This window comes from Chaetodon auriga, chromosome 18, assembly GCF_051107435.1.
Source record: "Chaetodon auriga isolate fChaAug3 chromosome 18, fChaAug3.hap1, whole genome shotgun sequence".
Lineage (NCBI taxonomy): Eukaryota > Metazoa > Chordata > Actinopteri > Chaetodontiformes > Chaetodontidae > Chaetodon > Chaetodon auriga.
In genome coordinates, this window is record NC_135091.1 from 14,171,680 (window position 1) to 14,185,764 (window position 14,085).

The window sequence follows — 14,085 nt, forward strand, 5'->3', positions numbered from 1 at the left end:
GTGGGGTTTGCATGGCTTGCAAGAAGGTTAAATGGGTCATGTAAACTGCTGTCAGTCTGGGGCATGGTGATCTCATCTTTTGATTTGTTGCTGGCATTTAAAGTTGAACTTTTGTCTCGAACACTGTGTACTAAAAATTGACTCTATACAGCATATTGCTTTGGACAGGTATTTGACAGTATAGCATGCTGTTCTCTAATTATTCTAATCAGCTAAAGGCAGCCAAGTTCAACCAGCTATATGGGATAATTTGCCTGTCACAGTGTGACAGTGAGACAGTGTCGGCCTGTGATCTCGTCTCTTACCCTCCTGACGGCTCCACAGAAGCACCTGGATCTTCTTTACAAAGCAATGCTCACTTTACAGTATTCTTCCACTGATTTTTGATCTCTGTTGAATAAGTTACTCCTACAGCATGCTCATTATACAAGTGGATGGAGGCGTCAACAACATCAGCCAGAGGTTACACATATCCATGGAGCAAATGGTCATCAACTGTGTAATTGGAATTTCTACCCTTCTATTCCCTTACTCTGCCTTCCCCTGGTAGATAGCCCAAATGAGCTGTCATCCATGATTGATTTTCACATTTCAGGGATCCCTACTTTGACTAAGCACTGACTATTAGAGAAGCTCTGTCATGCCTGTGGCATGGAGTGGGCCGTTAAGCACATAGCAGGGATGGTTTGGCTTGGGCACTCTCAATCTTGACGTGTAATGCACATGCAAATAGGAACACATTTAGCTCTGTGCATGGCGATGAACCGCAACACATGAGGCAATAAAAGCCTTTATGATCTGCAAACTAAGCTGACTGTAAAATTCTCCCACTGGAAGAGCTCCTGTCAAGATGGCAGCTTTGAATGGTTCATCGTGGCAAGGCTTGAGATATCTTTACATGGTTGGCTTTTATGTCTCTGCATGTCACAGCGTGGTACTGTGTGTCGCGGCCCACTGCAGTGTAAGAAACGATGTGCAATTTGCTGACAGTGTAATTAGAAGCCTCTCATTGTGAGGCGAAGTTGTCATTTCTTTGGTTTAGTGTTGGAGTTGGTTTGCTTTAATGCACATGAAATATGCAAAAATGCTGCATTAACCGCAGTTTGAAAGTCTCGTTAATTGGTTTAGTTTCACTTCAGTCTCACAATGGTTTCACTGCACACAGGAGCGATTATGAGTCATTGTGTTGGTTACTTAGTTGGCTGATCAGTTCGAAAACTTTATTGTGCATGTGGCAATGTGGGCCACATGCCTAATTGATGAAACAGAGGTTTTCCTTGCGGGGAGGGGCTTGTCCTCTGGGAATAGCAGTTTTTCTGGTGGATCCTGTTTGCCTGTGAACTGGTGGCCAGCTCTTGTCACTTGTGCAAAGTGATTATGATCACTGGGTGTAGTATCTTGGGTGCGGGTGTGATGTTCCGGTCAAATTTCCAAGGCTGCTTTTCATCTCATATCCTCCACTGCGTGCCAGAGATCCCGGGTGCCAATCCCAAATGAGTCATTTTAACGGCAAGATGGTTAGAGCTAATCAAGAATTATGTGTTTATTTATTGACAAATGACTTAATTCTTAGCCATTTTCTCTCAGCAGACCAATTTTGAAAACAGGGCTTGACCAAGGGTGGCAGATTATACAGTCATCTCATTCACATGACTCAAATATGGTTGGGTGATACTAAGGCACTTCAGTGGACATCTGATCATTCAAATCATGCAGATCAACTTGACAGAAAGCCATGTTGTAATTATGCAGTGTCACTTCCTCATATGCTCCACCTGTTCAAAAACAGTAAACTTTAATCGAAGCGGGAAAAGTCATCCGATGGGTCTGGTGGCTGCGAGGCGCTCGAGCTTGCCATGAAACTACACACTTTGACTAACACCGTGCAGCGCCAGACCTCTCCTTTGACCCTGTAAGCTTTATGACTGGACATTGATTTACTCCCCTCCGTGTTTTCTGAATGGATTATGAGGGCAAAGGCACTTATCTCAATTACAGTGTGAAATGGAGTGAATCCAAAAATGTGATTCTCTACGGCAGATACACGCTCGCCTGCCCATACCACCCGCACACATGCACAGGTATGCACGTGCAGACACAGATTTAGAGCAACAGGGTGACATGGCACAATCAGACACAGTTTACTGTGCGTGAAATGAACAAAACGGACATATGCTCCTCCCCTGCAGTGGGTGTAGTCTGTTTTAGTTTGCTCAAGCTGAACATGTGATGGCTGTCTGTATGCTTCAAACAGAAAAGATTTTGTTTCTCACTGAGAGACCACACTTTTTTCTCCAGATAAATAGAGTATGTCATGGGTGGATTAGAAAATGATAGAATTGAATGAATAATTTTTTTTTCAGCAACTTTTTCTATAAAAAAGCATCTGGAAATCATCACAGTTTAGATGGGTTGTTTGGATAGGAAAGAAGGGGAAAAACTGTCAGATTTTGTTGTGCTCTTTCCTGCTTTTTTATGAATTGTTGGATATTTTTGCCTCCTCAGGACACACACACACACACACACACACACACACAAAAGAATGGAAATGAAATAGTCTGTGAAGAAGGAATGGCTCTTTAGTTGAACTGACAGCAGCAAAGAGGTTAGTGCAAGTCAGTAAACAATATAATAAGTAATACATGGCAATTGTGGAGTTCACATTACTGCATATAGGAAATACTGATATTGCAGTTTAGTATACACTGATATTGCACATGACTGATGAGCATATATTTCCTAAATAACCACCTCCCCCCACCTCAAAAGCTGTGGCAAGCTACAACGCTCCAGACCAGAGTGTCTGCTGAGTGTCGCAAGCCAAACAGATGTTTTTGAACTCCTAATAAGAGCGCAAACAAGCCAAACTCCACATGCCAAAGCGGTACTGGGATCAGTAACTTTAATGTAATTGCTCTATAAAAATTAGGAGACCAAGTGTAGAGAAAACCTATAAAACCTTATCATACAGGTGCAGCTTCTGCTTCATTCATGAACTGTCCTAACACAGAGCCAGACACAGGTTTGCACTGCAGCTGGCACCATGTGGGCCTCTTTAAACACATGTGTCCATATGCATGCATTCACAGTAAAATCCGCAGATCCTACACATCAGGTCTATACAATGCAAGTGTCCCAAGTGTATGTGTTTGTGGATAGGTATGCCCATAGTACATGGTCTTAAACCTGAAGATGTGTCAAGTATTCATATCTTTCCTGCTCCAGGCTACTTGCTTCCTGAAGCCCTGTAGGTGCCTGTCATGCCCTCCGGGGCAAGGTCCTGCATTATGAATGCAAGAGTGGAGGACAGGGACAGCGAATCAGAATATGTTTTTGCCAGCAGGGCCCCGGAGGGTCTGCTTTAATGATAGTGATAGTTGGAAGCCACAAGACAGAACCTGTTTATACGAGGCGGGGATAGTCCGGTAAAGTGCTGACATTAGTGGGAGAAAATTTCTCTTGCAACATCTCGATCACAAACTTAATTGATTTTAAAACATTCTTATTGTGATGCTGTTTTCACTTGCTTATGAATGATTGGGATACAGGAGAAAGGCATGTTCGATTTTCTGATCATAAATCTAGGGATGTAATTTGGCAGACAGCATCACCTCCTTGTTCTTATTTCAATGATTTAGATGGCCCATAAGTTCGCTGCCAAAAATAAAATGTAATTGCTGAAGGATATGAATCATTTAATGGGTGTGATCTTATGTCCCTGCAAGGCCTGCTGTCATTTGTAATACAGAAAGTTGCAGACTTGCCAGGTACATAGAGGGAACTATTTTACACTTATCTCATTTGTCATCTGTAATACCCCTATATGTCTCTCTGCCTCTCCCACTGATATTGAGATTAAGGCGGAAAATAAAGTACACAAAAAGCAATTTAAGCCAGAGCTGGCTTAGAGCGACAAAAGTACTCTCAAGAGCAGAGGAAGCATATTGTGAGAGATGTTTCAGTTTGCTAACTCTGGCCGGTTTGGTTCCCATCCTCTAAAGGTTAAAACCAAAGCCTGAATTACATAATGTCATCAGAAATTGGATCTTGGGTAAAAAAAAAAAAAAAATTAGATTTACCATCAGTTATATTTGCGTTGGGTCTCACCTCCTGCAATCCGTCTTGGCTCAAATCACCAGTGAACACCTTACATTTTCTGTCACAGCTGCCAGAAATACAACAGCTGGATGAGCGATTACCGGGTTTGCTCCCTTTCTCTTCCTTTTGTTCCCGGGCTGCTAAAACTCTGCTCGGTCTTCAGCGGCTCCTCAGTCAGAGAACTGAGGGTCCTGGCCTGTGAGGAGACATTACAGGTTGCTCCGCTCTGACAGGTATCTATAGATGCCATTGACTTTAAATTAAAGCGGGGTGTGAGGTGATCAATCATAAGAGTGCACCCTGGACACAGCTACAGTGTGATGCATGGGCTTCCCTCCCCGGGCGTCACGACAATGCACTGCGATCAGAGCTAAATTACCCCAGCGACCTGCACTCCTTCTCCTCTCCCCTGCTGTCCTCCCTTTCTGCACACTGCCAAACCCTCCCATTTTACACTCCATGGAGCAACACTGTTTTTTATTACCTTATACACCCCTCACACAACCACTTCCAAAAAGTTGCAGCTTTTACTCTGCAGTATGTTAGACAGAGAAGTGCACTACGCTGTATGTCTGGTTGGGAGTTTATTATGCTGCTCAGGCCGGCATGGTGGTGTACAGCGAAACATTTTCCGTCATGTTCAGATTGAAAGGGCTGTCAGTGTTTGTGACACAGGCCTCATTCAAGCCCTGGATACTGTTGCTATGCTTGTGCATGTAGCTTTTAGCCCAGTGGAGTGGAGGATACAAAGCTCTCTCTTCGGAGGCTGACGATGAGTGCGATTGAAGAGCCATGCTAATGGTTTTCTGCACATTTATCACATCTAATCACACATAACATTACGGCTACCACTGCTAGCATAATAACACGCTACTGACAGTTGTAAGATTGGCTTCTTGCCCTTTTGGCAGTCATTTGTTTTCATTCATTTTTCAGTCATGCAGAGATTGAATGTGAGATTTGAGAAACTACCAAATTGAAATACATTTTCACTCAGTGTCCATTCTGACTTAATGTTCGTCCTCTGGGTTTGCTAACAGCTCCCAGTACTTTGGTATTGGGTGCTGTATGACCAGTGTAATTCAGATTGATCAAGCTTGGGCTTTTCAGACGATTGTTCTTTACACGTTTGATCGGGCAAGTATCAAAGAAAATAGTTCAACATTTTCAAAAATGCACTCATTGGCTTTCTTGCTGTGAGATGAGACAGATGAGACGATTCATACCACTCTTATGTCTTTAAGCCAAATATGAAGATATAACCAAGAAATGGCTCACCTGGCTCTGTCCAAAGGTAATAAAATCTGCCAACCAGCTCCCCTAAAGCTCACTAATTAATGTCACTGTATCTCACATTTGTTTAATGTGCACAAAAATGATGAAATGTAAGAATGACGCAGGAGGTTATTTGGCTTGCTATCTCGAAAAGCTGAGACTTTCCGGAGTCAACACTCCAAAAAGTTGCTGCTCCTGACCAAGAAACAGTCTAGTGGTGTCCCCCTGCTTCCAGCCTTTATGCTAATTCTGGATGTCAATTAGGATTTAAACTAATTGACACCCAGCTCTGTCTCGACACTTGGCATACAGACATGAGTGCTATCAGTCCTCTCATCTAACTCTCGGCACGAAAGCAAGTAAACATATTTCCCAAAATGACGGCTTCCTCGGGCAGTGTGTGGGTTTTAATAGTTAGCTCCAAATGGGATGAACCCAACACTTATTTTACTGATGAGCGTGAAGTAATGTCTTAAGCAGCTGGTTGAGTAAACTCTTGCCGAGAAAAGACGTGAATGATCACAGCTAAAGAAAAGAACAACTGTGGCATTAGGAATGATGTGGGAGGAGTGTTGAAACTAAAAGTCTTACTGACATTAGCCAAGGCCAAGGTCCTGACAGTTTATCAGCATGGAACAGAAACGCGAGACTGTCCCTCGAAGAAAAACAGTACAATCAGCAGAGGCTCCAAAACGATGCATGTTAATGGTCAGGTGACAAAGCCCTCCAGCGGCTGTAGGAATAAAGACTCTTGTCCGTGTTTTTGTTGTTTCATTTGGACGACTTGACAGCAACAACACTTTCTTGCTCTCTTTTTTTCTCTCTGTACATCTCTTTATTTTCCTCCTTTGTCTCCCTCCAAATCTTTCTACAAGGCAAGGTAACATTGCTCAATTTCATGGTCTAATGATCCCCTCATCGCATCGAGGTATCAGACTGGCTTACAACATGTCAAGTTAGTTATGAGAAGGAGAAAATACTCTGATTTCGATTAGTTTCTTGTACTAACTGGTGTGGAATGACTGCCCTCTCAAAACAACTATCAGAGACCACTGCTCAGATAAAAGATGCTTTTTCTCACACAATCTGGGAACCTAAACATCAAACGATAATATGTGAACCGTGAACCCATTTTAGCAATCCGACATGAGGCACGTGACTGCCAATGGAAGGTGCTTGAACAGAATGAGGCAAACAACAGAAGGAGCATCCACCTGGTTTCAGCAAACATCCTTCCTGTGAAAGCAGCGAGGAGGCTCCTCGTATGGTGTCGTGTGTGCACATATGCAAACTCTCTCTGGCAGTAAAAACACAAACACACTTGAAGAAATGAAAGGATTCATAATCAGAACTGGTGAACTGAAGAAAAGGCTAATGAGCCCTTGCACTGTTGTAGTGCACCAGCACCATCGTTGCCATTTTTCAGCACACGTTGCTGCAGGAGCTGCCACAGCCTTGACAGATCATCAACTGTACCCCCACATTGTGTGTAGACTACAGGCTAACATGCCTGCCTGCTTCCATTTACTGCTACTGCCCTTTCTGCTGTCAAGGGTTGCTGGAAGAACTATCTGGTCCTTTGTTCCAGTTTGTGTCAGACGCAGTGAACTGATAGCATTAGGGCGTACCCACAACACTGCCCACTGCTGTCATTTCCTTTGCTGGTGCAGAGACCTTTCTTATTTTGGATTTATCAGTGATTTGCTAACAACTTATAAGCACATTACTACCAACCACTTTGGAGTTTCAAACGCAGCTTAAATGGATTTTTTTTCCTTTTCAAAAGTATAGTTTCCCCAGTTGATATAAAAGCATGATGCGGCCAGAGGAAGAGGCCAGACATGAGAAGCTTCTGCTTTGTTCTGAATGAGAACTTATATTTTCAAGTGGAATGAGATCATAATTCAGATCTGCCTGAATGGATGGATCCATGTGTGCGATATGAGCTAAAACAGACAGGCACTGTTCATGAAAGAAAAGAAAATCTTATTTCTCCTGTCCATGAAAATGTGATTGTTTCAGTTGCCTACAGTATCCAGAAACGCTCTCTGGACACCCACAGAGAAACTGACAAACAGCCTCCGTCTCTGCAGCGCACTGTTTGACCTTTTCTGCTAATTTAGCATGTCCTTGTGGACATTGTGTTTCGCTCCAAGACAGAGACATGCATCGCCCGAGCGGACGATCATGTGCCCTCCAACCCATTCATTCAACGAGAAGAAATTACATTTCCCAATCATGCGGGGCAGGATGACGGAAGTACATTGGGGGCAAGAGGATCTGTGGAGAAACACAATCAGAGGAGAGCCCGCGAACATGCCATCAAAGTGAACTTCATAGAGATGACATTTCTAAAGCACAATCAGAGACTTTTGACCTTTGTTTTTTGGTGGTTCAGCCCCTTTTTTTGAGGAGCTTAATCCCGGCGGTTTGTTTGTCATATGCGTGAAGTTTCACATTTTCCTGGAAGCACAACGCTGCTGCATTAATTATGGCTTTAATTGGGCGATACACTAGTATACTAAGTTAAAAATATCTTAAATGTGCAACACATCTCTGCAGGGATAATATGTCCTCCTAGGAACATTATGTTGTAAACAAAGAAAAAAGAAACATTTAGATTTTAAAAAGAAGCTAATTTCCCCATATTGGCTATATCTGGGAGCACTGGAATTGTAAAAGCACATTTGTGGTTGTGCAACACTTACAAGTAAACGTCCTACCTTTGGGGATCACTCACGAATGCTGTCGGAAATTGCTTCATCATTTTGTCATCTCATCGTTGTCTGTTTGTCCGTTTTATTAGATTTTTCATCCACGCTCATGACAAAACTGTGCTATGATTAAACCACAGTTTGACTGCAAATGACGATCCAATTTATTGGCTTAAAAGTGATTTGGGAGCCATCACCAAAAACTTAATTAAGCACACTCGAAAAAAAAAAAAAAATGCTGGGGATGCATAATCAACTGAAAATCAGAAACAGCTGTCGGACGATCACAATCCACCTGGGTTTATTGGCAAGTCCACCAAGGACAAAGAGAGTGAAGTACAGCCTAATGCCATGATAATTAGCTGAAGCAGTAAGACAAGGCAGCCTGCCTATGAAAGCAAGAGAGGTGCTATTAATATAACATGGAATGAACGGCCTTGCAAGACTTCATGGGGATCGGAAGCTGTCATCCACTCCGCTGCTCATAGAAGTCAGACTCATGCAACCTGTGTAATTACCACATATAATTGCCACATTTCAAGGTTGTAATTATATTTCTATAGCAGTAATTATACAATCCCACCTTTAGTATGCACGTTCAAATGCACAGATACACCGCTCACATACAGTAGACACTCGTGCGCACAGCACAAGCACCAACTTGGATTTAGCATTCAGGACTGAGAGAACATGCACTGCTTAGCACCTGTGCATGACACATGACAGCATCGTCTCTGCTGATGCACATGCAGAGTTGAATAAAAGCATTCAAGCACTTCTGTAGAAATGTGATGTTACTGTATGTTTTGTCACTGTAAACAACTGTAAGCCCTTTTGGTGTAAGTATCGTGAAATTTTCTCTGTTGTAATTTGATTAATTCAAAATTAGTCTTGAGGCAAAATTGAAACTTTGAATGTTGAGGGCCTTAAGGTGGCTTGTACATGTTTACCCGATCTTGAAGCCCTGTCTTGTATAAAAGGCCCCGGTACCTTGTAGCAAGTTGATGTGGCCCTGCTGTTAAGTACAGTAAACACTGCATTAATTTGTACCGAGTTGAGACTTGGAGGGTTATGCTGAATCATTTCACATCTTAACAACATGGCGAATCTCAATCTCAGTCTTTCCTGGTGCTTCGTCCTGTTAACTGTTAACACAGCAGATGGAGAAGATAATATACAACTCCTACCATCACATTGCCATTTGATTAATATACCAGTGTTAATAGCTACGCAGCTAGCTGTTTAGCTTTTAGCTTCCTACTAGGCTTGTGCCGACTGTTGCATCGTATAATGATGCTGAAAGGCTGATCAACAAGTGTTTTTTTCTTGTCATAACTAATATGTTAGGAAATAATGTGTAGAATCTGTGCCCTACTGTGCATTCAGAGATGTTTGTGGTGGAGGGCAAGTCCGTCCTCTGAGCCCTGATAATGCTTGCCATCTCTTTTCCATGGATTTGACACGCTGCATCTCTGTTCTCTATATGCCTGCTCACCAGAACTTCACTCTGCAATCCATAAGAGTAGTTAAAGCTGCAGTAGGTAACTTGTATAAAAGTAAATTCTTTGTGATATTTGCTAAAACTCTCCCTATGCCCAAACAGCAGTGCATGAAACATGTAATCTGTGGGAAAAAAAACGGCTCCATTGGTCCCACCTACTGCTCCTACTGCAATTTGCAAGAATCTACCAAGCCCGACACAAAACAACCAATCAGAGCCAGGGGAGCGTCTGAGGTAGTGTCTGACATCTGTCAACCGCCCCGCCAAATTTTCAGACTAAGTCTGCTCTCCTCCATCTTACCTACTGCAGCTTTAAGGTTATGGACATGATTTGGATTGTGACACTAAAGATAAGATAATGATGTTCAGAAGAACCTGAAGCTGTGATGTTGTTACACCGAGCACAGACACACCACACACATCTTTTACATAGCTTGCACGTAGGCTGTGTAATGTCCTTAAGATCACCTTTGGCATATGGGCAAAGGCCATAATATCCTCAAATACACAATGTTATGGTTTTTCTTTGACATTAAGACCAAGTGGCCCATGCTGGCATTTCACTGGCGTGCTGTGATATAACTCCCCCCACACTCCCCTTCGAGATCTCTAGTAATCCCGATAGGACAATATGAAAATAGAAAGGATCGGCCAACATTACTTCCTGCCTAATGTCCTTGTCTATAGCTTACCTCAGCGGTGAAACAGTCGGCGGGGTGAGAGCTCAGTAAGTCCCTGTGAATAAACCTGCCAGCCTCTCAGGGAACTGGCTACTGGGCCTCTGTGTCCTGCTCTGTCACCATCTTTTGCCAACTCACTTGCTTCACTCTCTGCTTTGATTTGTCTGTTTCAGTGTTACCTTCCCCTGATTACTGTCCCAGTCACTCCCTCTTGCTCCCCAGTCTCATTGTTTTTCTCTCGATTTGTCTTGCCTCAGCCCCCCCAATCCTTTCCCCCCCCTCTCTTTCTCATTCTCCAGGCCTTCTCTCTCTCTTTATCTTAACCCCTCCGTCTCCTCCTCTTGCCCCGTTCTCATCAGACGCACGCAGAGAGTGATGCACAAACACCATCCCTCACATCTCCAATGAGTACCTTGTTATCATCTTGTCCCCACAGCGGCTTTCTGTCTGGCTCCGTCTCAGCTTGGATTCCGTCACTAATGGGACCGCATCATTTTCGACAGCTGCAATTCCTCAGCGCTGACAAACAGAGATGTGGTGCCGCTCTACTAACACAGCTCAGAGGGATTGTAGACTAATGCCTCGGTCTGATTTACACATTTACAAAGGCCTTTTTAAAACATCATTTCTCTTTGACGCACACAGGCTGCCGTCGTACAGAAACAGCACATGGCCTGTAAAGAAAACATAGGTTTATAGAGCTCAGTCGCCCATATTTTTCCGTTTCCATCTCTAGTCCGAATCTCTTCTTATCGCCTCATCTCACTGTCTTCTCAAACGTCTATGAATAATGAAATATTGAAAGTAATGTCAGCCGCAATCTCAGTATCAGGGAACACAATGCATGAAATATTTATGAGATTTGAGAATGCAGTGACAACAGACAGTAACTTGTCAGTGTGCTATTCTAGGTTCAGACATCTTAGAAGTTTGTATATGGCTCCTCGGGCTCCTCAGATCTGCAGAAGAGAAGCTAAGTGAAACTTCATGAAAGCTTCAACAATAGCACATGTTAGAGTTTGCCTGCCTTCGATCTCTCAGCCTGCTAATCGTTTCCGCTGGGTCCTGCAGGGCAACAACAAAGACTCCCTGGATTTGTATGCCAATCTGTTATTTCTTTTGATTGTGTCCTTAACTAAATTTGCTTGTTTTTGTGAGCGCTGCTTTCATCTCTCTCAAAAGGGGCACTTAACAGCTGACTTGCTTGTGACCCAGGACAGGCTTTGAAGGTGGGAGCCCTCACAGATTGCAAAATCAAATGATCTGCACAAACAACTGCTTCTGTTGTTTTAGTCCTGTTTGTTATCAGGCCATTTAATCATATTCAGGAGGGAGCGACCATATGTTATTTATTCAGATCATTATGTCCTCAAGGATGCCGTAAACAACGCTCACATGTCCGTGTGTACAATCCCAGGTGGCTGTGTAAGAATCAGAGTTGTACATTCACAGACTGACTGGATGGCGTTCTCATTCCTTCTCTCCATATTGGCCGTGATGAGATCAGAGTGCAAAAATGCATTCCACAGCTCGGTTGCTTCAGTGGGTCTTCGGCAGTCAGGGGCATGTAAAAAAAAAAAAAAAAAAAAAAAAATGAAGCGAGTCTTTTGCAAAGTTTGTCTTTTTAGTTCAAAAGTTCTTTTTCAACCTTCCTTAAGACGATGTTTCTTTGCTGAGCTGCTGCAAAGGTGATTGTTACAAAAGAAGGAATTTTTTACCAAAAGACTGTAACTCTGTTTACAGGCTTTTAGCAGAGTTACTCCATGTCTTAGACACACATGCCATAGACAGAGATAGAGATAGATAGAGAATAGGTGGAGGTAATACCTCAGTTTGCATCAGTTGTGCAATACAGGCAGGTGTTTTTATTTAAAGGTTGTTTTTTTTTTTTTAAATGCAATTTGAAATTGAGTTGATATTGACTGTCAAGTATTTTGATACAGAAGAAAATTTCTCAGGCAAGTTCTGGAGCTTTCAGCAGCATCTTTTCTGTGATTCCTAACTGGACATATATTCACAATGAACTTTGGAGATCCTCAAGGAGTGTTCAGATTTGACTCTGAGCTATGACTCTGAGGAGTGCACTTTTTGATGAGGCTGCAGCAAAGGTTAATGGTTAATTTGACTAAGCAGGACCTCTTATTAACATCAGATGTACTTCAGAATACATTTTCATACAGAAAGAGGCCTGTTGACCTCTTATGGCCAGCATTGAAAAGACAAGTGTTGACAGTGTGAGTATTATTTTAAACCAGACCTGAGAAAATGTCCCTTAAAGCCCTCACACCCAGTTTCAGTTAGTCGTTTAAAGGGATGTTTTCCAGGAAGGTCAAAAGCCTGCTGTACCGTGCTCACCAAAAACTATCCAAGGCTGGGCCGGCTTAGATGGTAGCACCACTCAGAGAGAACATTTTAATTTCCTTTTGGCGGGTATTAGGCAGCTCTCGCAGTGAACTGAGGAGAGCTGTGTGTTGAAGCTTATCGTGTTTGAAGAGAGGCAGGTACACTGATCTGTGTTAATAACGCGGCGGTAAGAGCCGCTCAGCCAGCCAGCGGTTATGGCCTGCCAGCATATTACCAGTGACATCACAGATCAGACTGCATTTGGCTCCGCTCGGCCTGCTCTCATTAGAACAGACATCCTTCAGGAGACCCTGCTGGTCATATACACACTGCCCTTTAAAGTACGGTCAAAGAGCATCTGTAAGAGCCTCACAGACAATGCTTTAAAGCTGTTATCAAATAACAGCCGGTAATACTAAATAGTCTGCGACGGCGCACACCGTAGATCAGGCTTCCATTTCACATGTTTATGTTTTAAGAGGCTTCAGTAACACCAAAACCAAAAGAGGCACACTTGTGAGCAATCAAAGGAAAGATCAAATATTCCATTCGAAGTGTTTCAGCTTACGTCAGCCTCCCAGTTCAGAGAGATGAATCTCATTGGGCCCCAGTTTCATTGAACGTTCACTGATTTCTCAGCCACAGCGTGTTCCAGTGGTGGCCTGCTTGTGTACTTCAGTCATGGGATCCCAGGCTCTCATTGGTAATCTTATTTTCATCAGGATTTGCAGAAATGCTTTAATTTATAGCCGGCCGAGAGTCTCTTGCAGCTTCTTGGAGCATGAACAAAGCCCGGAGCGTTAAATATTTCAATAAACAAGTAGGTTTTAAATATTTCATGTGCAGAACGATTGATATGAACTGAAACTACTTTATGAAACATTAAAGGGCCTGTGTCCATCTGAACTATACAGATTCACTGGCTTTCTCCGAGCACAGCTTGTGCCATGGCCTCTTTAGCTGCATTTAAGCCAGAGCACTGGAGAAATACATGCAACGCTGTCATGATTGCAAGCGCATTCATACATCATGGGAGGAGGGAAATTTGCTTAATAGGAATCTGTTCTCTCTCCCAGGCATTCTTCTCCCTTATCTCACCCTGACACTCCCCCGCCACTCCTTTCTCACCCAACACTGCTCTCTCTCTCTCTCTCTCTCTGTCTCTCTCTCTTACTGGGCTGAACAGAGAAGAATTGCGCTGTGTAGGATTTCAAAGGGTGAAAAAAATAAAACGACACACATTCAAGGGTGTGGGATACGGCCAAGTGAAAAAGTGATGTCTCTGCAGGGTCCAGGAGTAGAGGGAGAAGGTTTATTTCCTGTTCTACCACGTCGACGCCACTCTGCAGAGAGGAAGCCCGGCAAAGTTAGGCTCGCTGAATGCACTGCAGTATTGATTCACTCTGATAAAACACTGTACTCTTCACTAGTGTACAAATCCCAAACTTAATTACTATGAGCAGAAATGGAAATG

General features: G+C 43.1%; 1 protein-coding gene across 4 annotated transcripts in view; it reads left to right on the top strand.

Moving 5' to 3' along the window:
• Nucleotides 1–14,085, top strand: part of LOC143335976 (MAM domain-containing glycosylphosphatidylinositol anchor protein 2) — a 159,215-nt gene that overhangs the window by 16,799 nt on the left and 128,331 nt on the right. The gene's annotated exons all lie outside the window — the stretch shown is intronic.